Source organism: Amblyomma maculatum, chromosome 1 (assembly GCF_055883805.1).
Source record: "Amblyomma maculatum isolate TAMU_Amacu chromosome 1, ASM5588380v1, whole genome shotgun sequence".
In the NCBI taxonomy this organism is placed as follows: domain Eukaryota; kingdom Metazoa; phylum Arthropoda; class Arachnida; order Ixodida; family Ixodidae; genus Amblyomma; species Amblyomma maculatum.
In genome coordinates this window covers 270,078,050-270,101,451 of record NC_139344.1, presented here as the reverse complement: position 1 = coordinate 270,101,451, position 23,402 = coordinate 270,078,050, and the positions used below count along the sequence as shown (strand labels likewise).

The following is a 23,402-nucleotide window of genomic DNA, read 5'->3' as shown; positions in this document are numbered from 1 at the left end:
CTTTTTTTTTTTTTTTTTAAGGAAAGGGGCAAAAGAAGACTCACACGATGACTCAATATCAGAACGGCGACTGTCGTTTGTCTCGAGCCGCCCTTTCACTGCGTTGCATTTCCTTCAGGTACCTAAAACGTAAGCTATTCGTGACAACTCCGTAGACAACTCACTGCTGACTATAGGCTGCACTTCATCTCGACCGAGTCTCGAGACCACCACAGAAATCTCAAGTACAGCGTACTCTAGCCCATGCACGTCATCGGAGTTCATCAACAGCGTTGTTCTAATTAGGAGAGACTCGTACTCGGCAATACATTGCAAAGCAGACACAGCGGCCCATATGACGAGCGGCAGTGCGGCGCTGTGAGTTGTCATATAGGCCCTTGCGTGACGTGGGAACTGGGCGCGCTGTTTCGCACTATTCATCGACTTCGGCGCCAGTTTGCGTCAACATTTTGCCCTTCTCGCGAGCAACGAGGGTGGCGTGAGTGAGAGACGGCACAGTTGGAAACACTGTGCCCGTACGTCTATAAGGCACAGTACGAAACGCCTCTAGGCCTTGTTGGCCACTACATGTATTGATCGTAATTGCAAACCGTGTCACGTACGCTAACTGCAACGATGGAAGCTTCACTAGTCCTCGGGCGCTGTCAAGCAGCCAGAAAAAATAAGAGAAGGCAGACAACGCCGCATAACACGTCGGGGTTGAAAGTCGATAAAGGAGCAATTCATTGCCTCTATAGTACTATGACGCCTCTTAGCCAGCCGGCCTATCGTTGACGTATTTTTTTTTTTTTTATCTATGCGGATTGGGCAGTTGTCATTGCGTTAGTTCTTGCAGTACGTACAAACTGTGCTATAGTGCATGTGCTCACGAATACCAACCAAACACAAATCGCAAATATTGGCTGAATTTATCTATCGAATAACATGAATGTATCTACGTGCTGAACGAAATAACCACCCATTACGAGTCAGAGGCCCACAGAGTTCCAGCACGATCGATAGTCGAAGTGCACAAGCCGGCGGCGAGCGTTTTAAATCACCGTTTCGCCCGTGTGTCTTTCCTTCTCTTCACTGATGGCCACTTAGCGGCAGTCTTCGGACGGGACGCGAGCGTTGACGGCGCGTCGGGCTCCACTTGTCTGCCGGGGCTGGTGCGCGACACGTTCTGCTGCGTGTACACCGCGGACCGCCACGCCATGTTTCTTTTCGCGTCCCCGAGGGACTGCCGCGGTTCGGAGGGTGCGGGTGTGTGTGTGTGTGGGGGGGGGGGGGGATCACGTGGGGCACTCGGCGAATGTCGTTCCCTGTCTGTCGGCAGAGACTGCGGTGCAAAAGGCAGGTCCGCAACGGCGCGAAACGGAAGAGTGCGCGAAGAGCAGCAGTGGAGGATTTAGAGGATGAGGGGGCGGGCCCGAGTGGCGTTATCGGGAAGGAAATAAATGGCCCCGGGGCTCAACCTTGGGACAAGAGGCACGGCCACTCTCGCAACAATGAAAACGCGGTCCCTCGCAAGCGCGCCGGTGTCCATCCAATTTATGGAATTCATTATGGCCAGCACAGGCGCGCGATGCAAGTGGGCGCCCAAGGGAACGAGGGGAAGCGAACCTTGGCCCGGTCGACATCGGCAGAGAGCGGCAGTGGCTCTCCGCGTTCCAGTTTCTCGCCGGCTGCCGAGGCAGACACGAAAAGAGAAAGTTACAACGAGAAGGTCCTCGCGGGCAAAAAAAATCTCGTCGGCGCTAGGGACCCGGGTCCGCTCAGTACGCGCCGGGTAGCGCCTAGCGAGGCGCGGTGTCGTGTTCGGTATAATCGCGCTGCATTCGTTTTCCGCATGCCCCGGCGGCATTCGAAAAAGATTCCGTTCAATGCCTGCGGGGCCGATTACAACGAAGGTCGGGCGACATCGAGCGAGAGCATTCTTTGAACCATGGCGGTCATTCGGCCAAGGAGAAAAGCAGACGCAACGTTGCGCTAACAGAAACGCCCGCGACGCCGACGCACTTGCGACCTTGCGAACCGGCACCGCATCCTTCCTCAGTGTAATGCCAAAAAAAAAGGAATATGGGTGGAGAACGATGGATGCCAGCAATGATCACAACAAGTAGGCCGGCCCCTTACTCTTTGAGATGTGCATTAGGCTTCAGATAAAGCAAATTTTTACATCGAATTCATAATGCCCTCGCCATACTGTTACAAAAGAGTATCTTGAGAAATTTCCGTCTGTCTGTCCTCACGTAGCGCCCTGTACAGAGGCCGCAGTTTTTTTAATGAACAAATATATGGCCGGTCCAATAAACACGCACGTAATATAATTAAACGCAACTGGAAGTTTCTGGATGTTTCCGGCATACTTTTAGCGCGTAGACCCGCAACAGTCAGACGCGGAATTCTGCCATTGTTCTTTATTATTCTATTGTTGTTGTTTTTTTTTTATCACAAACAAACCGTTTGTAGAATGAGGCAAACCGTAGTCGAGGGCTCTGTGTTAACTCCGACCGCTCGAGGCCCTATAATGGGGACAGAATGGTCGCGGTGTTTTCGTATTTCGCATCCGTCGAGTGTGGCCGTCACCGCTCGGACCGAATAAGAAAAATTGCACTCGTCGCCTGGACACCACAGCCTTCATGCCATTACGTTGCGTAAATGTTCATACTTCTCAGAACACCACCACTTCTGCAACAGTGGTACTGTGAAGCAATAATACATGCAACAGTTGTACCAATCCAATTAATTCTCCATGTAAGCGTACATGCATTCTTAAACAAGAACTCACAACTCAATTTATTGGAATCTTGGGGATAATTTTTTGTTTTGTATTAGGGAACACAAATTAATTCGCCATTCGCCGCAACTAAAGTTTCTGGTCCCTCGGACGCGCTCCCCATTTAAAGTGACATACGTTCCACTATGTTCGAAAAACAGGCGTTCAGCCAGTATCAAGGCTATTCCAAATAAATTTTACTTTCTGATCAGTGAATCATATCAAAGCCACGGTCATGAAAAGAATACGACTGTTGAAATGAATTGCGATTTTATTTCAGGTATAATTTTGAGAAGAGCTGAAATATGAAGCAATTTTTTTAATAGCGGAGAGTCATCTAAGCAAGTTAGGATGAGTTTCTCTAATAAAGAGAGAAGCAGGAGTATACGTCTCTTCGAGATTCCTTTTCGTGTTCACTCTCTCGCTCACACATGCATGGGTAACACGTTACCTCATAACAAGGGGTAGGCGATCTGCGCACGGACTAAGGGATCCTTTTACATTTTTTCGCTTAGGGCAGGTGCCTGGTGCACGTCATGCTTGTGCTGGGCGGCGTCCGTCTAGACGTCATATGTCGCGCCCGTTGGAAGAGCCGCAGCCGAAGCCGGCCGATGGGACTGCCGCCCCATCGATCGCAGCGATGCGGTGTGACGTCAGCCGCGCAGAGCGCCTGCGTCGAGACGACTGCGGCTCCGGCGGCGTGCGGTTCACGTGTGCAGACCAGAGGATCGCCGGCGGAGCCATGTGCGACTGGCGAGCCGCCGGCGAGCCGGCGCGAGTGCGCCGATAGCGGACCACGAGGAAATGCCGGAAGCGCAGCGGCGCGTGCCGGCTTCCCTCGGCCGATCTGGGTCATCCGGGGGACCAGGCGGCTTTCGCTCTCACCGCCAGCGGGCCGGCAGCGACAGTCGACAGCTGCCGGGAGTCGTCGGCGCGCCGTGACCCGGGACGGACGATGTTCACCAGCAACACAGACGGCGCAGCCGAGGCGGCCGAGCCCTCGCACACCGAGCTGTACCCGGCCGAGCCGGCAGCAGACACGGCGTTGCTCAATGAAGATGCTCTGGACGAGGCCGAGAAGCCGCCCCCGGACCCCGGCGTGCCGGACGGCCCCGTTGTCCGACTCAGGCAGCCGTGCGCGGCCAGCCCGGTGCGGACTGGCGAGCCGCTGCTCGACGTCAACGGACGGCGGCCCGACGCGCACCGCAAGTTCCTGGTCGAGGTGCGCCTGGACGAGGAGCCCAAGAAGGCGCCGGCGCAGTGGGACGTGTGCCACTTCAGCGCACTGCCCAAGTGGCTGCAGGACAATGACTACCTCATCCATGGCCACCGGCCGCCGCTGCCCTCGTTCCGCGCCTGCGTGCTCTCCGTGTTCCGTGTGCACACCGAGACCGGCAACATCTGGTCGCATCTGCTCGGCTCGGTAGCGTTCGCCACGACGGGCGCACTGTTCCTGTGGCGGCACAGCCTGCCGCTGGCCGAGCAGGCCGTCTTCGCCGCCTTTTTCTTCTGCGTGTTTCTCTGCTTCTTCACGTCCACCATGTACCACACCATGCACTGCCACTCGGAGCACATGGGCAAGTTCTTCAGCCGGCTCGACTACTGCGGCATCGTGAGCATCGTGGCCGGCTGCTTCACGCCGTGGATCCACTTCCTGTTCTGGTGCGAGCCGCGCACCAAGCTCTTCTATCTGCTGCTCGGCTACGCTCTCTGCGTGGTCACCATCAACCTGACCATGTGGGAGAAGTTCGGCCGGCCCCACTTCCGGCTGCTACGCGCCTCGGTCTTCACCGGCCTGGCTGTCAGCTGCTCGCTGCTGCCCGGCGTGCACTTCGTGGCGGTGCACGGCCTGCACCTTGCCTTCTTCGAGCTCGCCTACGGCTGGCTCCTGGCCATGTCGCTGGTGGCACTGCTGGGCGTGGCGCTGTACGCGCTGCGCGTGCCCGAGCGCTACTTCCCGGGTCGCTGCGACATCCTCTTCCACAGCCACCAGTTCTTCCACCTGGCCGTCATCGTGGGCGCCTACATCCACCTGCGCTGCCTGTGCGTCATGGCGCTCTACAGGCATTCGGCTGCCGGTGCCCAGTGCCGCGCCTGACCATATCCTGCAAGCAATAGCGAGCTTCTGTGATACCGGGACGACGACGTTTCACACACGTGCCGGAGGGCTCCCCTGAGGACACAGAGGGACTATTTTGCATACTTTTATACTTCCCGCCGGCCCACATCTGCTGTGCGTAGACGGTGCATCCCGCCGCTCTCTCTGCCGCCTTCCCTGTCTCACCTTGCGCGGTTTTGTGCGAGCAGGTGTACACGGTAAGACCTGTCCACCGCCTGCTGGCCGTTGTTCGTTCAGTGCTTCCGCCGCCCTACCCTGCGGTGGGCGCCCTGAGCGAAGGACGCGCCCCCCGCGACACAGCGCTGTCGCCGCTCACGCAGCCTGCGAGCGGCGACAGTGTTCCGTCGGCGCCGGTGGTGGTGCACCACTGGCAGGGAAACTTTCCGAATGCAACATTACCAATGTGCCCCTCTATCTTTTTCTATTGAAACCGCAGTGCCGCGATGCCCTTTGCTGGATGTCCTGAGTGCCGCTAATCTCGCTCTGTACCGTACATTTGTTTCTTTACATCTTGCAGTGTCTATAGCATAGTTTTTCAACCTTCACAAAAGCGACAGTGAGAGCGTAGAACAGATTTAGGGTAGCTTGGCAAGTCCTTAGGAAGCATTTCGAGTATTGCAGAAACTGATTCACTTCTTAAGCACAGACGTTGATTATTTCCAACAACTCGTGGCTGAATTTTCATGCACCAACCTCTCAACTTGCGCAACTAAGGCGGAGGCGAAACAGTTCAAGTCGTCTTGCGAGTGCTGAAGTCTCCTTACATGCACAAACAGCTTTGCACTATTCACAGCGTGGCCTTGGTGCCGTTTCGAAAAGAACGTTAAACCGCTCGCATAGGTTGAGGATAGATGAAACGGGAGAAGTTCTTTCCGAATTGCTTTTGGTGGCGATCCGTCGATAGTGAAACGCTTGGGCCATTAACTTTACCTCTCCATTCCTTACTCAGCGACACATGCAGCATCAGCCCTCTAGCAATTTTACTGCCCACTCGGGCGCTTGTACAGTTAGGGTTCCAACTGCCTATGTACAGTACAAAATGTCACTTATACTTAAGAAATTTTCATTTTATCCCGCAAGGGGCCGCGAGTGAGCGATAGTAATTGCATGCTTGCCGACGAAACGCGCTCGAAACAGCAACTTTCAAAAACTATGCCGCTTTTTAACGACTGTGCAACAACAACAAACAACTAGCAGTATTTTTAACCTTGCCTTTCCTAAATATCACTTAGCAATTTCCCACTTCAAGCCCATATCCCGAGGAAGACAGCTCGGTCGTCGATTTCCTACCCCGTTCTAAACGGCGAAACAGCAGACAAGTACGGGCTCTATCGTTCGCCGTACATCTTTACCTATCGGGACCGAGAACGCGCTGAATGCTGGGGAAACACCAAGTAGCAGTGTGTTGCGAATCAAACGCGCGAAGAGGGCGTGCTTCATCTAGGTCTTTCACCTCCTATTTTTTTAGCATCGAAGGCGAGATATCTCTGGCTGTCCGAGGCCGGCGGGCGTGGCATCACGCCGTCAGCCTATGTCTGCTCACTCTGGCAGCGAGCACTCCGGAACGTCAGAAATTTGACGACACAGCGTAGTGATTGCCTGCAACTATTCTTCTCAGAGCCTTGGCGAATAGGTAGGGCAGAAGGGATGCTGCTTCGAAAACCCCGCTTCGCGCGGCTGGTGGAGGAATATGAGACAGATATTTTCGTCGCGCTCGCCTTGAGGGCTCCGTTATGGGCGCTACATACAGTCAAGGTGCTTCACGCGTAGACTTTCACGGCGCTGACTCTGAGGGCGGCGACGTGTCTCTCATCGAGCGATAAGGGCTACACTTTATGACCACGCTTAATTTTTCACGCACCGCGTGCACCTGTTTCAATCGGGAAGCAACGCGTAGAGGTCCGACGCTAGCTGGCGGCCCATTTGTACATAGGTCAGCGTTTAGGCTGGTTCATCGTCTTTCTTAACTATTCGTTGCCGTTTGGACGAATTATACATGCGCTCGTGCAGTACACTAGCCGGTAGCATGGCGCAGTGTGAGCAGTATGCAATGTGGGTCTTTAAAGGAAGGAACGTCACTCTCATTGCTCTTCTAGCTTGTCCGCCTGTCACAAAAGATAGCGTCTGCGGCGCAGAGTTTATTTTGCCAGAGCCGAACGCGCGAACATTCTGGTGACGGCTCCTAGAGTTAACTGCGCCTTGGATACCCGCGGCGCTCGTTTGGGCGCCTCGCACTCAATATAGAAACGGCTTCACTCAAGAGGGTCCAAACCGGGCGCCAACTAGAGTCAGGCGCATCGTGCGCGTTTCTTTCGTAGCGACACCGCGGTATCGCGCACTCTCCTCGCAGTTCTCTAGTCAGGCATGAGCGTTGCATCAGTAGAAAAGCTCCGCGTATTGGTGCCTCCGTGAACAGCAAAGCCTCGCTGCAACCTGTAGCATACAGAACTCGTGGGCTGGCTGAGCGGCATCGGTCAGGAGGCCACGCTGACGGCCCGCACGCGAGTCGAATGCACTCCTGTCTATGCTCCGGTTGCAGCGTCGACACACAAAATGCCACTCACGGCTCCATACGCAGATGAGCGCATGCGCGGGGCTTGCGCGCACTGCCATCTAAAAGTAGTGCGCATGCTCAGAGCGTGATCACGCTAAAACTACAGATCTCCTCTGTCGCAACACCGTTGCGTGTCCCCTGCACAGCTTTCAAACACACATTCTGTATTGTGTCAAGGCCACCAAGGTCTTTCAGTTCGTTAACACTTGTGGAGGGGAGGCATGTATGTCTCTTTTACAAAGGCTTCGTGCATGCAACGCCTGTTACTCCTTTCGGCGTAGCGCATTCATGTGTATTGGTTGGGGTGCGCTACAAGATGAAACTCGAAATTCAGTCTCGGGAATATTCGGACAGTAGCGTGGCGCGCGGCTGCCCCATGAGGGATGAAATAAAACGAGAGAGGCACGATCCACATTTCGTTGACAAGATTGGTTAGCCATTTATCTTTGAACCGTTCTTTTCCGATCGCAAATGCGATACAGGTCATAGAAAATGGGAGATTCACCCAAGTCAAAATTATAGTCGCTGCCACCATAAGGAGTTATAGCACGCATTGCACGCTAATGTTTCTTCACAATTTGTTTTTTGTCAGTGAGCGTGTGGTCGCCTTATCTTGTTCACAGTGCATGAGCAATAACTGGGCTTTTTGTTGTCTCTGCCTTGGCAGATATTTAACTTAAAGATACCATTCATAACTTTGCTCTACACTCCACGACCACGGTGGTAGTCGTAGCGAGTGCAATAATTTGCGCGATCTTCTCTATGTTCGCGCAAATGGCTGCGTGTGCTTGTGTTCTACAGAATTTCTTAAACCTTTCTGTTGGCGGATTGTGGTTCTTCGTCACGGTATCCGGATTTGAACAACACTGATTGAAATTGTTTGAATACCCAGAAAGACGTAACGTGGACTGGCGGTTTCTATATCTCGAGCATTACAAACTGTTCAATTTGTTGGGTTCAAACGACCAATAATAATACGGCCCATTTGCTTAAATGGTGCCTTCCCGATCTTGAACGTGCCCATTAAACATAAGACGGACTACCTGTGTGAAGAGGAAGGGAAATTAAACAAGATTTCGAAGTGAACATTTTAACTGTTACCTTTTTAAAGTGAATATTGTCCGATTCCTCATAACTGCATACAAATCGTGGCGCCCAGAGTGGATTATGCAGGTAAATAACGAAGAAATTATTCCTAAAATGAAGTGCGCCTAGCAATTTGCGGCTAATTAAGTGTGCTTTCTTTTGCTCCAAACTGTACACTAAGTATGACTGCTCCCATACCACCACTCATGCCTGTAATGAATCTCGCTCTTTATAGTCTCCACTGAAAAGAAAAAAAAATAATCACCGAAACTCTGATATTGAGTACGGGTAATGAGAGTCGGGTAAGTTGCGAACATTTAGCTTTATTATTAGTTCTTCGTCGAAACAAGGGCAAAATTAACGAATCCACCGTGCAACGACGTTAGTGTGAAATTGTTAGCCCTGCCTACATATTGCATCTCTCTGGGGTTATAAAAATATGTTTTTGGTGTTCGTTAAATGAGGCTGCACACGTGACCATGGACTCACTATGTTCGCGGGGCGAGCCGTACTGGGCTCGTGCTGGAGCCAGAGACATTGCCTCGTGCAACCTGCGCCCTGGCATCATCTCTGCGCTCTCTGTGCGACTGCGGAGGCGCTCAAGGTGTCGTACAAACGCAGAAGACCAATGCATCATCGTCGAACACCAATAAAACGAATTTAAAAAGAAAAAAAAAAAGATGCGAAGGCAAAAAAAAAAAAAAAGAGTGCGTACTTACCTCTTCGCGTGCACCATTTCTCTTTGCCAGCAAGGGCAACAGAGTTCACTATGTTCATCATCATCATCAGCAGCCGGACTACGTCCTCTGCAAGAAAATGGACTTTCCCATATCCCTCCAATAAATCCAGTCCTCTGTCACCTGCGTCCATAAACGTCCTAATCTCAACCACCTATCTTTCTACCGCCCCTGCTACGCTGCCCCCCCCTCTCCGCCCCCTCCCCTGAATCCACTCTGTTACCCTTAGCGACCATCGGTTATCTTGCCTTCGCGTTGCATGTCCTGTCCTCGCTCATTTCTTGCTTTTGAATATAATGACAATGGCTTTCATTTGGTTTGGTCTCCCAAAACTTTCATTTGTTCCCTGGCCCGCCCAGCGCGCTTCCTTTCTCCTAACGTTACTCCTGAAAACTTTCTTTCCATAGCTCTTTGCATTGTTCTCAATTTATGTTTATCCCTTTTCGTGAGCCGCCACGTTTCTGCCCCATAGGTGAGTACCGGTGAGATACAGCTGTTATGTACTTCATCTGGAAGGATACTGGTAAGCTGTCATTCCTAATCTTCGAGTGCTTACTAACTACGTTTCACCCCAATCTTATTCTCCTAGTTATTTTACTCTCGTGGCCAGGATCTGCGGTAACCACTTGTTCCAAATAGAAGTATTCCCTTACCACTTGCAGCGTCTCGCTACCCACCGTAAACTGCTATTTCCTTACGAGTCTGTTTAACGTTAGTATGCCTATTAGTTTTTTTAACCTAGCATCCTGCTCTAGATAATTGGTTATCATTATGAAATTCTTCCCTCCTTTACTTAAAAACACAATGTCATCAGTGAATCTCAGATATATACTGAGGCTCTCTCCATAAAGTCTTATCGTTAACTATTCCCCGTCAAGGTCTCCGAATACTTCCTATAAGCAAGCGGTCAATAGTACTGGAAAGGTCGTGTATCCTAGCTTTAACGCCGTTCCTGATAGAAATTTTATTGCTTTCGTTATGAAAAGCTATGGTTACCATGCAGCCGCTATAAATATTTTCTACTACATTCACATATGGCTCATGAAACCCAGATTCCGTTGAGACTGCATGACTGCAGGGATTTCGACTGAGTCGAATTTATTCTCGTAGCCTGTAAAGGCTATATATAAGAGTTGGTTATATTCTGTTCATTTCTCTAATCACCGATTGATAGTGTGAATACGGTATATTATCGAGTAACTTTTACGAAAGCCACCTTGTTTTCTGATTGAGTAAACTGTAGGGTAGCCCTGATTTCATTAGCGATTACCTTAGTAAAGAGTTTGCAGAAAACGGAGATTTAGCTCATTGGGCTGCAATTTCCTAATTCCTTGACGCCCTTTTTCTTATACATTAGGATAATATTAGTGTTTCTCCAAGATGATTCCGGTGCGCTCGAAATCATCAGGCATAGCCTATACAAGGTGGTCAGTTTTTGCCCAATCTCCCCCGCCACCGTCAATAGATCTCCATTTGCGTGATCCTATCCAGCTGCTTCCCCGCTTTTCATCGCTTCTAATGCATTCTTAGTTATACTATGTTGTCGTCGCACAAACCAATCATTGTTGACCATATAGTGCCATGACGTGTTCTTTCACGAGCTTTACAACAAGGTGTCCCTGAATGGTTGATTCGAAGAGTCTATTTTCGAGGTGCCGGAATGACGATCCAATAAGAAGAGTCGTCCATACCAACGGCTTGGTGTAAACGCTCGGGCACTACCTGCTCCGAATCAACCAGAGGAATATCAGAGCGACCAGTGAGTTTCACTTTTCAAGCTCTTTCGTGGAACCGCGCAGTGGAAACAGGAATAAATTATATCCTTGGTGCCGCACCCGTCATCATGCCGGGCATTTTCCTCTTTTCAGGAGGCTCGACGGCTATCTTCTTTTTTTTTTTTTTCTTGCACATGCGTGTGGCTCGTAGTCTCTTCCGAAGACATCACTCTTCGAGTTTTGCGTCAGCTAGCGACGTGGATCGGCGTTAGTGGAAGGACTGCTCTAGTGCATTCCGAGGAACGTGGCACGGAGACTTCCTTCGGCAAGCTGGGCTGGGGAAGGTGCTGTACTTCGGCGCGCACCTGATCTGCCTGTTGTTCCGAGCGGCCAATGAGGTACGGCTTCACGAAGGCCGCCGTGTCGGTATGTGCAGAATACAAAGCAAGTGGAGGTAGAAACTTTTGGATTGTAATTACCCATAACCTGATTTTTATGCATCTTAAAGATGACGCAGCAGGGAGCCAAGAACGAAGAAGTGTGCAGTGTTTGGACGTTCCCGTGCGCATCAGGAGAGCGTCCACAAGAGTATAGACAAAGGAATGGAAAAGTATCAGTGTTTTTTTTTTTTTTTTGAACAATTTCTGTCTGGTAAGTAAACCATAAAAATGTGGGCTGACTGTGGTAAAACGTGACGCCCTGCGGCCATCACTATCGAGCCATGTATGGCCCCGTTTGTACTGCATTCAAGCAAAAGACGGCATAAGTGAAGGTTGTTTGGCAACCACAGCTCTCAATAACGATCTGCAGGGTTTTAATACCTCTTCAGACCGGCTTTAATTTCGCAGGGAACTGATGGTAGTTGTGATTACCAGACAAATAATTATAGCGACTGCAATAACACCATGCGGGGCACTCAGTTTTACAAGAAAATTTCTAGTTCAGCTGTCACGAGATCGTTAAGCACGTTTACGAAATCATTCAAGACATTGAACGGCTCTGGTATTGCACAGGCGGGGAAAATATAACATTAATGTTTCCGTGGTGCTCATCCTTCACTGTGCATCCAGGTATGTGATTCTTCGGCAGTAAAAAGTACCTAGAGGACGTTGATCGTCGCTTCCCAACATACTTCGCAGCGTTTCAAGCCCATTTCGCGCCTATAGTATATTCTAAAATTCTTTACGCTAGAAATATCGCGCGTGTATGGTCCGCAAGTGACGCCAATCAGAAGGTCTGCTCTTCCTTACTGTAGTGCCTCTATCCATTCCCTTTCTTCTGCGACGCGCTCCACTGGCCGACGATGTTGCCGAAGCGATTTCCCCTCGCAGGAATTACCATACCCTTCCTTTCGATGTTATGGCTAGCACGAGTGACACAGTTACCGCCCGCAAAACGCGGCCGGTGCTAGACCGCGCAGCTGCAAAAAGTAGGCACGTTCTGTACTCTGCAGTAAGCGGCGGTGGAGAGAAAATTCCATATATATGTATGTAAAAGAAAGGCCGAGGCGATTGGCAGCACCGTTGCGCGTCAGATCCGGCAGACGCGCGGTATGATCGCTTTTGCTTTTAGCGCGCGCCTTCGCGGCAACGCGGCGCAGGTGACGTAACGGCACGTAGGTACGTCGGCCGCGCTTTTGTCGCCTTTTCCGCGATGACAGCCGCCACGCCACGCGTACGCCTTTCTGTCGCGCGGTGAGAGAGCAGCAACCTACTTTTTGGTCCGCCGCCCTCAGCTAACGCCGGGTAAGGGACGCGGGGATGCTGGTCTGCGAGGGGGAATAAAAGACTGCAGCTCTCATTCAAAGGCTCATCCCTTCTTTCCTTCCTAAAGGAAGTGCTCCGCCGACGAGCGGCAGTTACGCGTTAGCGTTGCGTGCACGGAGCCTATAAAGGATCCGGCCGGAAAGCGAAAGCAGAGCGCACCCGAGCGCAGACGTGACGACGCCTCACTCCGAGCACGTTTGCCTCGGAGGGAAAGGGCGGCACTGATGACCCACTTAACCAGGCCACTGGCCAGAACTCGGGGCCTAACGCCCCGCCGTCAGGCGTTGGCCCAAAGCGCGCCCTCATTGCGACCTCTTCCATTTGGCGACGAGCCTTGGTCCGATTGTCGACGCGCAAAAGGGCAGCTTCGGATAGCCCACGCTATCGCTCAGATTCCAATCAAGCGGAATGTAATACAGTTTCCAAATGCGTGTTGATCGTGCGTCTGCTCCACACTGGCGCCTGACGCGGTGAAGCCACCTCGATGGAACCGGACGTCCTACAGAATCCGTTCTAACGTTGACTCCTGTGTACGTTCAGCAGATTACATTGAACTCCTTAATGGTAATATGGTTGCATCAAGACGCGCAGAGAAGACAGCGGAGGTCCAAGGATCTCGTAAACGCGTCGGCCTATTCCATTTCGCTATATTTGCTTTGTTTCTCTCTTGCGCTGCATATGTAATACACGCACGAACACATTCGAGTAACGTAGTTGATTTAGGAGGAAGAACGATGAATACTATGAAAATAAATGAAATACTTCGTGCTGCTCCAAGACTGCATTATTTGCCTCACGCCGACCTTTCCAAGATAATGAGCCCCCACTGAGCACGATGGACACTCGCAGTGCCCTTTCCATGCACTGCACTATAAGAATGGGCTAAAGGAGAACGAGAAGAACGCAGATAATGAACCACAAAAGAACCAACAGGCTGCATCTGTCACGCGAGTCGCTGCTGGGCCGGCACAGAAAGGGGATTAACTAAAATGAGATCTATAAATTTCCAAAAAGTAAGCTGTTCGAACCGGATTTTATTCATTTCCACGGTCTCATAAACTAGTGTTCAAGCGTTCATTTCGTCTAATGTCCCTGCTACGGGCACGCAGCTGCGTGGTTTAACGGGCGTAATATCAAGCTGCGCGGATTTAGTTTTATGCTCCCAGTAGCATGCAAATCAGCTCGAAACGGCTGGTGTCAACTGGGCAGAACTGGAACCGACAAACGTGTGATGACTTAGTGTGAACAGCCACTGCGGCTGAGCATGTGCTTGCGCTTCAGTGGAAGCTCAATGCACGAGCCTGTAGTTAGTAGAGTGGTGAGCACGTACCCAGCTCCGTTTGTATGCAAATTGAGGAGAGGAGTTTTCGCAATGACGCGGTCTGGACAAGCAGTAAGCACTTTCACGGGTTATGTCCAGTATGGTGATACTTGCTATCGCTGCCGTTATTCTCTGCGTTCGACAAGAGCCCATACGATAAGCGCAGTTCATTGTTGTGCGGAGAATGCAATATTACATTGAGGAGGAGAGAAAGCTGCTGCACTGCACTCAGGAGATTACATTGTTTCCGCTACGGAATTAGACTGTCCGGGGTTCTTTAACGTGCGCCGATGTGGTACAGAAAGCACATGATCGCTTTTTCATCTCGCCTTCATCGAAGTAGGGCTGCCGCGGCCGAGAACTAGCAGCAAAACGCGAAAATTATTCTACTACAAAGGCAAGGTACATTTAAAAAAATCATGATACACTTGGCTCAAGTGTACCTCCAGACGTAACGTTTCGAAGGCACAGCATGAATGCTGATCAGCGTGCCGTACAGGCGTAACAAATATGCCCGCCGGTGACGTCGAACTACTTTCAGCGCCAGCACGAAAATTGAGAAGCCGCACTTCATTCGCGATGCATGCGATGAGTGCTAAAACCCGGCCGCTCCTGCTCGCGTATTAGCCTCCAATTTTGGTCGCTTGGGCGATGTTGATGCCCTATACATCAGTTAGACGCCTCTCAAGTAACTATAGATTTCAGGTTTTTGAGAACTTTGAACGCCGTCGGCTCGCTCTCTTCACTTCGAATTTCGAGAGAGAACTGACCGATGCAGGGGAGGCTCGTCGGGAAAAAGGGAAAAAAGACAAGTGGGTTTCATATGTTCGCATTTCACAGTGGCCTGCGGAAAATCGTTGTGAACAAGCACTTAAGAAAGTGACCTCATTCAAGCTTGTCTACAGATCTCAGGCACGCCGCACGTGCACAGACTGCTACTATTGTGCTCAGCAAATAACAAGACAAGGTAGCGATGCTTTCACATTCCGATGGTCACGAGTCTAGCATCCTTGGAGTCATACGTTTGCCAGCAAAGAAGGCGTGTCAGCAAGTTGTTTCTTCCTATAGCTTCTACCGCGCTTCATGCTGCATTTTCTTATCTGAACGGGATGAATTATACCATTGAGGCACGGCGTTCATGTTTGTGGTCGCGACATTTCAAATCTTTTTCTCGAAGCGTCTAGCGTTTTTTTCATAGTGTCAGTGATGATATTTACGTTTGGAATCTCCGCCGGACAGAACTGCTGAGGCATTTCGTTTCGGTAAAGGAGAATTGTTTTTCCAAACCACGAATTTAAGATGGATGTCCGCAAGCTGACGACGCAGCTGGAAGTAGCTAGGTTGGGCTGCCCCTTTTTCTTCTCGAAATTATTTTTATCTTATTTACGTTCCAAATTCTGTTACTATAACACAACTACAGACAAATTAGAATGAGCTGGCATTGCTTGATTGTTCGGCTGTGTACTGCAGTTTATGCGTTCATACCAAGAATATTTGAACTACTCCTAGCAAAGAGTTTTTGAATGCAATTTATTCAGATATTGTGCAACTACATCATGACAATCGATACATCCGCAGATCTTCCCTCGGCATGCTTGTAGGGCTCTGCGACATAATTTTGAAAACCGACTTCATTCTTTTCTAGTGGCATATTTATTTACTCGGCGCGCGGACAGGAAAAAGTTTAAAAGCAAATTTTTGCCACGCACTGGAAGCTGAGGCCATTACCATCAACATGGGCCAGCAGTATTTTGGAATACGTTGCTTCTTGATTAAATGACGTCCCAGGATGTTAAAATTTAGTCAGTTTTTGCTAGCAGTTTTTTTTTTTTTAAGTTTTCAACGGCGTTTTATTCATGTTCCTTTAACACATCAACCGCGGCCTCTCTTGCCGTAGGGGCTGGAGGGAAGAAAGTGGGGGGACAGAAGAGAGGACACACATAAGGAAAGATGTTGCCCACATGCAGCTTACGCAAAAGCTACACGCTTGTAGTTTTTTATGCTCTGGGGAATGAAACATAAGCTGAATAATGCTAGCATTCTGCTTTGTCTTCGCTATGAAATGCAAACCGTAACACGGGACTTGTCAAATGAAAGGCGCTCGGAATCGCATGTTCGGACATTGTCACATAAGGCCCGATGGAGACAGACCACTGTTACTGCATCATGAAAGAAACTTCCGCTTTCGCAGCAGTGTTTGCTGTCAATTTCAGGTTCCCGATATTGTACAACTGGTTTCAACTTTTATATTTATTTTATATTATTATAATATATATATATATATATATATATATATATATATATATATATATATATATATATATATATATATATATAAGATGGAAGGGGGTGTAACAGATTACTAGTCATAGTTAATTGAATAAAAAGTTTGGGGGTTCCGAGAACGTCATCTCTCACAAAAAGAAGTCAATGCCTTACAAATTTTAAGTAAATGTAATTTAAATAAAGCCCTTGTAAAGTATTGTGCACAAATCTGTCTTAGGGTAATGTGGAATGAAAATGCTCAGAGGCGAATGCGGTAGCCCCTCCTCGGCGTGTAGCGAAACGCGCGTGACAAACGGAAATTTTGAGTTCGCTTGTCCATTCCTGGATTTTTTTTTTCTTTCACGACCTTTTGATGCCCTGGAATAATAAACATGCAACACAATTTGCTACCGATGCACGAATACTACCTTAATTTCTATGTGGCTTTCTTGGCTTTCAGCGACAGTGACAAGATCTGCACATAATGCCTCGGTCAGATACTTTAACTAAACATAATTCCAAGGTCTTGACACTTTATCATAGGACATGCAACACAAGAGCGCTGGATTCTGCTTAAACACCTGATCTTATTCAAGCGTGCGCATGCATCACAGGCAAGCGGCCGCTTTTGCGCCTCGTGCCCGCAGAAATGGAAAGCGGCAAAAGTTGGTTTGCAGACAACATTGCGGCCAATAGCACTGTCTGATACGAAGCATTGGATAACTTCTCCGACCTATTGCAGCCACAAATGGAGCACGTGTAGCAGTAGAATACAACATTTATTTGGCAAAATGGTTCATGGGTTAACGACGAGGTGCGTGAGGCCTTCAGTCCGGGACTTCGTTGGCTGAAGCCGCTTCTCGAGATCTCGTAACCATTCTCCATTGTGCCGCGAAGTCGGAGCTGAACAGGGCCGCCTCCGCCACCTCCCAATCCGCCCACGTTGGGTTTTCTCTACGAGGTCTTAGTCTTCTTGGTAAACCCATTCCATATGGTAAAGGTCTGCTTTCTGGCCGCAAAACGTGCGTCCAGCTGGGAAAGTACCCGAACTAATTGTGTCCAGTCTAGCTGGGCTGTTGTAGGACAGTGTTTGTAACCACTTGGGGTGACATTCCTCTGATTGATCAACTCCTTTAGCGGATGCTGGAAATGTTTGTCACGTGGTCATGACTTCACAGAGTGGTCTCATTGCATGTCTCGCGAATCAACACCTTTCTATGGCTTAGATGGCAGCAGCATCTAATGAACGGCAAACAGGAAGCTAGCGGATTTTACATACTATACCTGCACGATTTGTACGGCCTTGTTGACTTACAAAAATATACACGCACGAGAAAGCGATCGTTTGCAGCTGCCTACGTTGGATTGACAACGCCCGTTTAAAATTTCGATTTTCGTATGCGTATGAAAGGCGAAGGGGGGTGGGTGGATATTTCTTCCTGGTGGCCTTGAGGTTCTCCAGTATGCTTCGATATGTTTAAGCTATTGGCTCGCATCAGCCACTACTCGCTTAGTATTTCTTCGAGCAGCAGCGTTTGATGTGTGGTTTCCACTCAAAGAGGTGGGCTCTGGTCCCCATGTAATGCTGATTTTCCTTGGCGTGTGCTTCCTTGGCTCGGAATGTGCAGAAGAAAGGAAGCGAAAAAAGCAGAGACGAGAAATAAACGTGACGCAGTCTATTTTTCCGCTTTCAGTTCATAAATTTTATGTGTGAAAAACGGCGCGGATGTCATTCAAGAGTGAAAGACAGGTGTGGAGAAAGGGAAGGCGACTCATCTCGTATATGAAAGAATGCTTATCATTGGCGGGCAGCACAGAAAGCTGAGCCAATTGGTACATTTGCAACAAGAATAGCGCAGCTACTGCAGACAAAAACCAGCTCTAACATTCAAATAGATTCTCGGCTAAAAAAAAAAAAAGCATGGAACAGATACATATTGGCAACCGAGGTTCGCTTCACAAAAGTGGGATGAACCGTACGAATCTGGTCCTACCGCAGCTCCACCTCGTGGAAGGAAACAAGAGTATGTCTCGCGCGGTGTTTGTTTTTGCGAATAAAGGAAAGGCTTCAGTGATTTTCTTTGCCAGTTGGTGATTGCGAATGAACAAACGCATTGCTTTCACCCGCCGCGGTGGCTCGATGGCTTCGAAGTTCTGCTGTTCCCGAAATGGCGGAATCAATCCCGGCCGCAATAGATGCATTTTGATGGAAGCGTGGTGCAAAATGCGTCCATCTACTACGCGATGTCTGCGCACTGTAAGGAACTACAGGTGGCCGAAATTAATCCGGAGGAGCCCTCCCCTAAGGCGTCTCTCATATCCCATGTGTTATTTCGGGACGTTGAACCACACAATTATATTTAACATTTTGACTCACTGAAGCAAGGAACGCAATGAGAAGATAAATCGCATTCCTTGCAGTGCAAGGCTCGACGACGCAGCTGATTTTGAACGAACGCAGTGATCGCGCAGTAGTTGCGACACAGCTTTCGCGTGTGTACAAGCGAATTCTGGTTGTGAAGGAACATCTATTTCGTCTTTTTGTGTTTGCAGCAGCAGCAGTTATCGATGGATTACATTAAAATCACTTATATGTTCTCTGCGACGCCCTGAAATAGCTGTCATGCTTTTCATGTTTTGCCTGTTCTGAGAAGTAATCCGCTTGATGCGAATTATCTTTATTCCTTGTTCTCCATGGCTTCTTCTAACAGAGTATAGACGCCAAATTTTTTCTTGCCTATTCTCTGCTTTCAAATGATGCGTTAGACATTCCATCGTGATGGTGTTTGCTTTCAGCAGGGAAACGGCGACTGTAACGTGAAAAGTCAGTTTAGGCCACATGAGACATGAAACAACTTGGACCTGTATTCCGAGTTTCAAGGGGAGTGTGAATAAAAATGGCACAGCTCGAAATACGGGCCCAGCAATATAATTGGCCTGCTTTGGTTCGATTTGGTTTGGTTTGGTTTGTGGGGTTTAGCGTCCCAAAGCGACTCAGGCTATTAGAGACTCCGTAGTGGAAGGCTTCGGATATTTCAACCACCTGGGGTTCTTTAACGTGTTTTGATATCGCAGAGCACAGGCACCTTGCTTTTCGCCTCCATTGAAAAGCGTCCGCCGCGGCCGAAATTTGTTCCCGTATTCCTGAGTACAGCAATCAAGCGCCACAGCCACTGCACCACCGTGGCGGGGCCGATACAATTGCTTATGTCGCCCTGTTTCAATAGCCGGATGACACAAACTGCATATAACCGATTATATCGCAGATTATTTTCCTGTTTTATGAGGCCTAAAGCCACCTTTGACGCTACGACCAGCGTTGGATAATGTATTACCAAAGTAAAACCGTCGTGAAAGAAGAAGCTTAATTATAAAACATTTAACAGTCGGAAGGGAATTCGTGATCTGCTTGCTGTAATGTCGTATGCATCGTTGCAATGAAGAAAACATGCAACTAGAATTTGGTCTCTGCTCTCCTGTATTGCAAATCGAACGCACGAAGTACATATTCTCTTAAGCTTTCATAATTACTGTTGTAGCAATCAGTTAAACAATCAGTATTCTGTCTTGGCCCTTACTAATCTTTTGCAGCACACCCATACTTGTCCTTGAAATTGTTCGCCCGTATTAGGTAGCTCCCCAAGCTTCGTCTAAAACCTACCTTTTACGCTCGCATCGCTTTCAAAGGTTCCAAGGCCTTTTTGAGAAATCTGGTAAGCTAACCGGGGGCACTGGGATTACAGCTTAAAGAGCTTTCCACAGGGCTAAGAGATGCCGAATGCCTCCTCCTTGAAAAGTGGCAAACCGATTTCGCTGGCGCTTCCATCTTGCTAGCGCCAAGCTTTGCATGCGACTGTAAACAAACGTAGCGCCTCCCACGGAGCCATAATTGCAAAGGAACACTCTGCCATCAAGCCTTAGCTCATTTAGTGGTCATCAAGCTCAGTGTCGCGGAAATGAACTTAGAAAAGGAATGCTGGAAAATATTATGGGCGGTCTACAGCATTGCTTAGCCGGATATAAGATACGTTTTTTCTTTTATTTACCAGTTTATTTCGACTGTGATTATACTCCCATTCTTATTCCATTATCGTTTACTCAACAGCCTATTCAATCCTGATCCTCCTTTTATTACATGTATGCTGAGGCTAATCACGTGATGTCACGGGTATCACTTTGCTGTCCGGCGCGTAACTGTGCAGTCACGACCAGGAAGAGACAGCCTCTTTAGACGCGCGGGCGGCCTTTTGCATTATTCCATAGATGACAAAATTATGAATACTCCGTATTTGTAACCAAAGTATTCTTTATTCTCTTCCCTTTAATTCGGCTAGTCTTTATTGAGGCAAGCTGCGTCATTCTACGATTTCACTTTAGGTGAGTCATCCTTAGCCTGACCTCTCGCTTGGCAGGAAGCTTCGCACAGACGCCCACGTCGGTCATTTCTTGCTTTCATGGCACTAATAATTAAACAGAGTCAATGAACTCCTACCTGTCAAAGTATACATTGGCGATCAGGCAAGGAACCATGGAGAGCCACGAGTTCTTAAAGTACACCGGGGTCTCAACGGCAGAACACTTTTGCGACGTACCCGACCAAAATGCGGCCGCCACTCCGGGGATGCAATTGTGTTTTCGAATTCAGACATTAAGCCATTGGCCTACCGTGACAAGTGGGGCATGTATCGCGTACACCAACAGAGCAAAGAAGCCCGCAAAGACAGAATGGTAGAGATAAGGTAGAAATAAATGATATCGGACATGGCAGAAAATACTTTGGAATGAGGGACGTAAGGATTTCTGTGTTATACTAGCATCTGCGGTAGGTGCCAGGAGAGCGGTATTAGGAAGGAGATGGCTTTTTCTGCAGTGATATTAAATCGGTTTATCTTAGCGAGTAATTACGACGAAAATTTAAAATTTATAATGGTAACCCTAGGAGTATCGTTTTTGTGTCGGTCTATGAGGGAGATGAAATGCTTGCATTTAAACTGGTTTCTACACAGCTGCACGACGACAGACCGACCTGCATTTGTCTTTCAGTTTCCTTTTTCAGTTGTACAGTTACCTTCGGGTGGAGGAAGACAATTGAATTTATAGCTTACGGTTTGCAAAAAATTTCAACCGTGCAGGTTAGCATGTGGTGGATGAATAGGTATTTTCACTCTTGCATATCTGTAATTAGTATGCGCAAGATCGCAGAGCGCTAGAAAAGCTTGAAAATATATATTACAGTCAGTTTCTTCGGAAACATAAGCAGCATGAGTGCTTGTTAAGGATATCGAAAGCAGAAAACTTCGTATGTACGAGGCTCCAAGTTGTCGTCATTGTTAGGGGACCATGATGGTGTGAGGTCAACTGCTCGTCTGAGTTACAAAAAAGGCGCACCAAGAGATAGTTGCTTTCGCCCCTGCCATTTTTCTTGCCTGCTCCTAGCCAACTAACTACACGTCAGAAAATCTTCCGTTTTATATTCCCTAGATTGCAGTGCAGTTAGTTGGACGAGCTGGCAACAATTTAATTCAAGTAGGTAAACAGCGTAAGCGATAAAGGACTCTCGTTCTCTGTGTCTCCGAGCTATTTGCCAGTATGATCCCCTAGATCGCTGTCTGCAGTTCGGATTTTCCCGGTGTCGTACGTACGACGTATTTCTCGCGACTGGGACTGGGGCTGCACGACTTCGGCTTCTGTCTACACTGAGCAGCTGAAAACGCTGACTGCGGGATACCTGAGCCCAAGGGAAGAGCGCACCATGTCCTTCGCCGCTGGCTGTGCCCCAGAGTGCATTGCCGACCTTCCTCCGCCGCTGTAGAGACTGGACAACCCCCCACTCTCAGCCTCGATCAGCACACAAAGCGGCTGCACACGGTACCCCAAGGTACGCGATCTTGTGCTCTCACCGCTAGGCTCGGTTCAGTTAAACGGTCCACGGAGCAATATATGAAGACGAATTTTTACTGATCCTTTCCTTCCTTGAATTCGACCACGATAACTTCCACAAAAGTGCGAGGGACAAATGTAATTGCTCGTCATGTTCGTTCTAGTGTCCTTCGTGCTTTTGTCCTATAGTGTTCTCCCAGTCCAACATGTCACACCAATTGGCGCTATTCGTCGGTTTTCTGTCTCGTCTTCTGTCTTCTAGGTTGTTGTTTACGCGCATTTGATATTATGAGCCGGTAGCCTACATTACTCGGCAGCAATATGTGGTGACGTCAGAAACGGCAGCTAGCGATGACTGTGGGCAAAAATAAATTACTCGGCAGCAATATGTGGTGACGTCAGAAACGGCAGCTTGTGATGACTATGGGCAAAAAAAAAATTTGTTGGTGTTTAACTCTGGTTAACCCTCGGCGGAAGCTTCTTTTCCCTGCTACATTATTTTCCTATCACGCTCTATCACGCCCTATCACTGTACGGTGCTACATTACTGGGGACACTTAAGCTCAGCCTTTAACAGTATGATGCGAGAACGTAGACTACCAGCCTACATATAAATGAGAAGGGTTCAATGCTGCTGAACCGAATGTGGAGCAAAAGCATTAGCTGCCGGTGACCGAGCGTTGTTGTTGTTCCTCTTCATCTTCTTCTTCTTTTTCTTCTTCTTCGCGGCTGTTCAAGGTCAACCGTGGCGACCGGCCGTGAACTACGCGACGGCTCGAAACCTGGCGCAGTATTGCTACCGCAATAGAAAAAGATTACGAAGCAGTGAAAGATTCCTTACTGTATGTAGAGTACATGGCCGGTAGTATACGAAAGACGGCTCTAGATCTCAGGCATCTGTGCCAGTGCGTCTACAAGACTCCTGAATTGAGCTGTACACTCTAACGTTGATGGCTACACTGATTAGAGCATTCCGGGAGTGTGACCGAAATGTAAGAACAGCATAGAAAGTCAAAGCTCTGAGCAAGAGAAGCTTCTAATAACTGTAATATTCGCATTACTTAAAAGGCCTCAGAGTAAAATTTGCAAAATGGCTAGATGGTTCATAGTTTTAGGAAGTAGTAAAGCGCAAGACATACGCAGAGGCTGAAGAAGGGCACGGCATAAGCGTTTGTTCAGTGTACTCCTACAGCTTGGT

General features: G+C 48.8%; 1 pseudogene; it reads left to right on the top strand.

Annotated features, from left to right (window-relative positions):
- Window positions 1-3,429: 3,429 nt before the first annotated feature.
- On the top strand, window positions 3,430-9,364 carry LOC146206515 (adiponectin receptor protein pseudogene; annotated as a pseudogene).
- The last annotated feature ends 14,038 nt before the right edge of the window (window positions 9,365-23,402 follow it).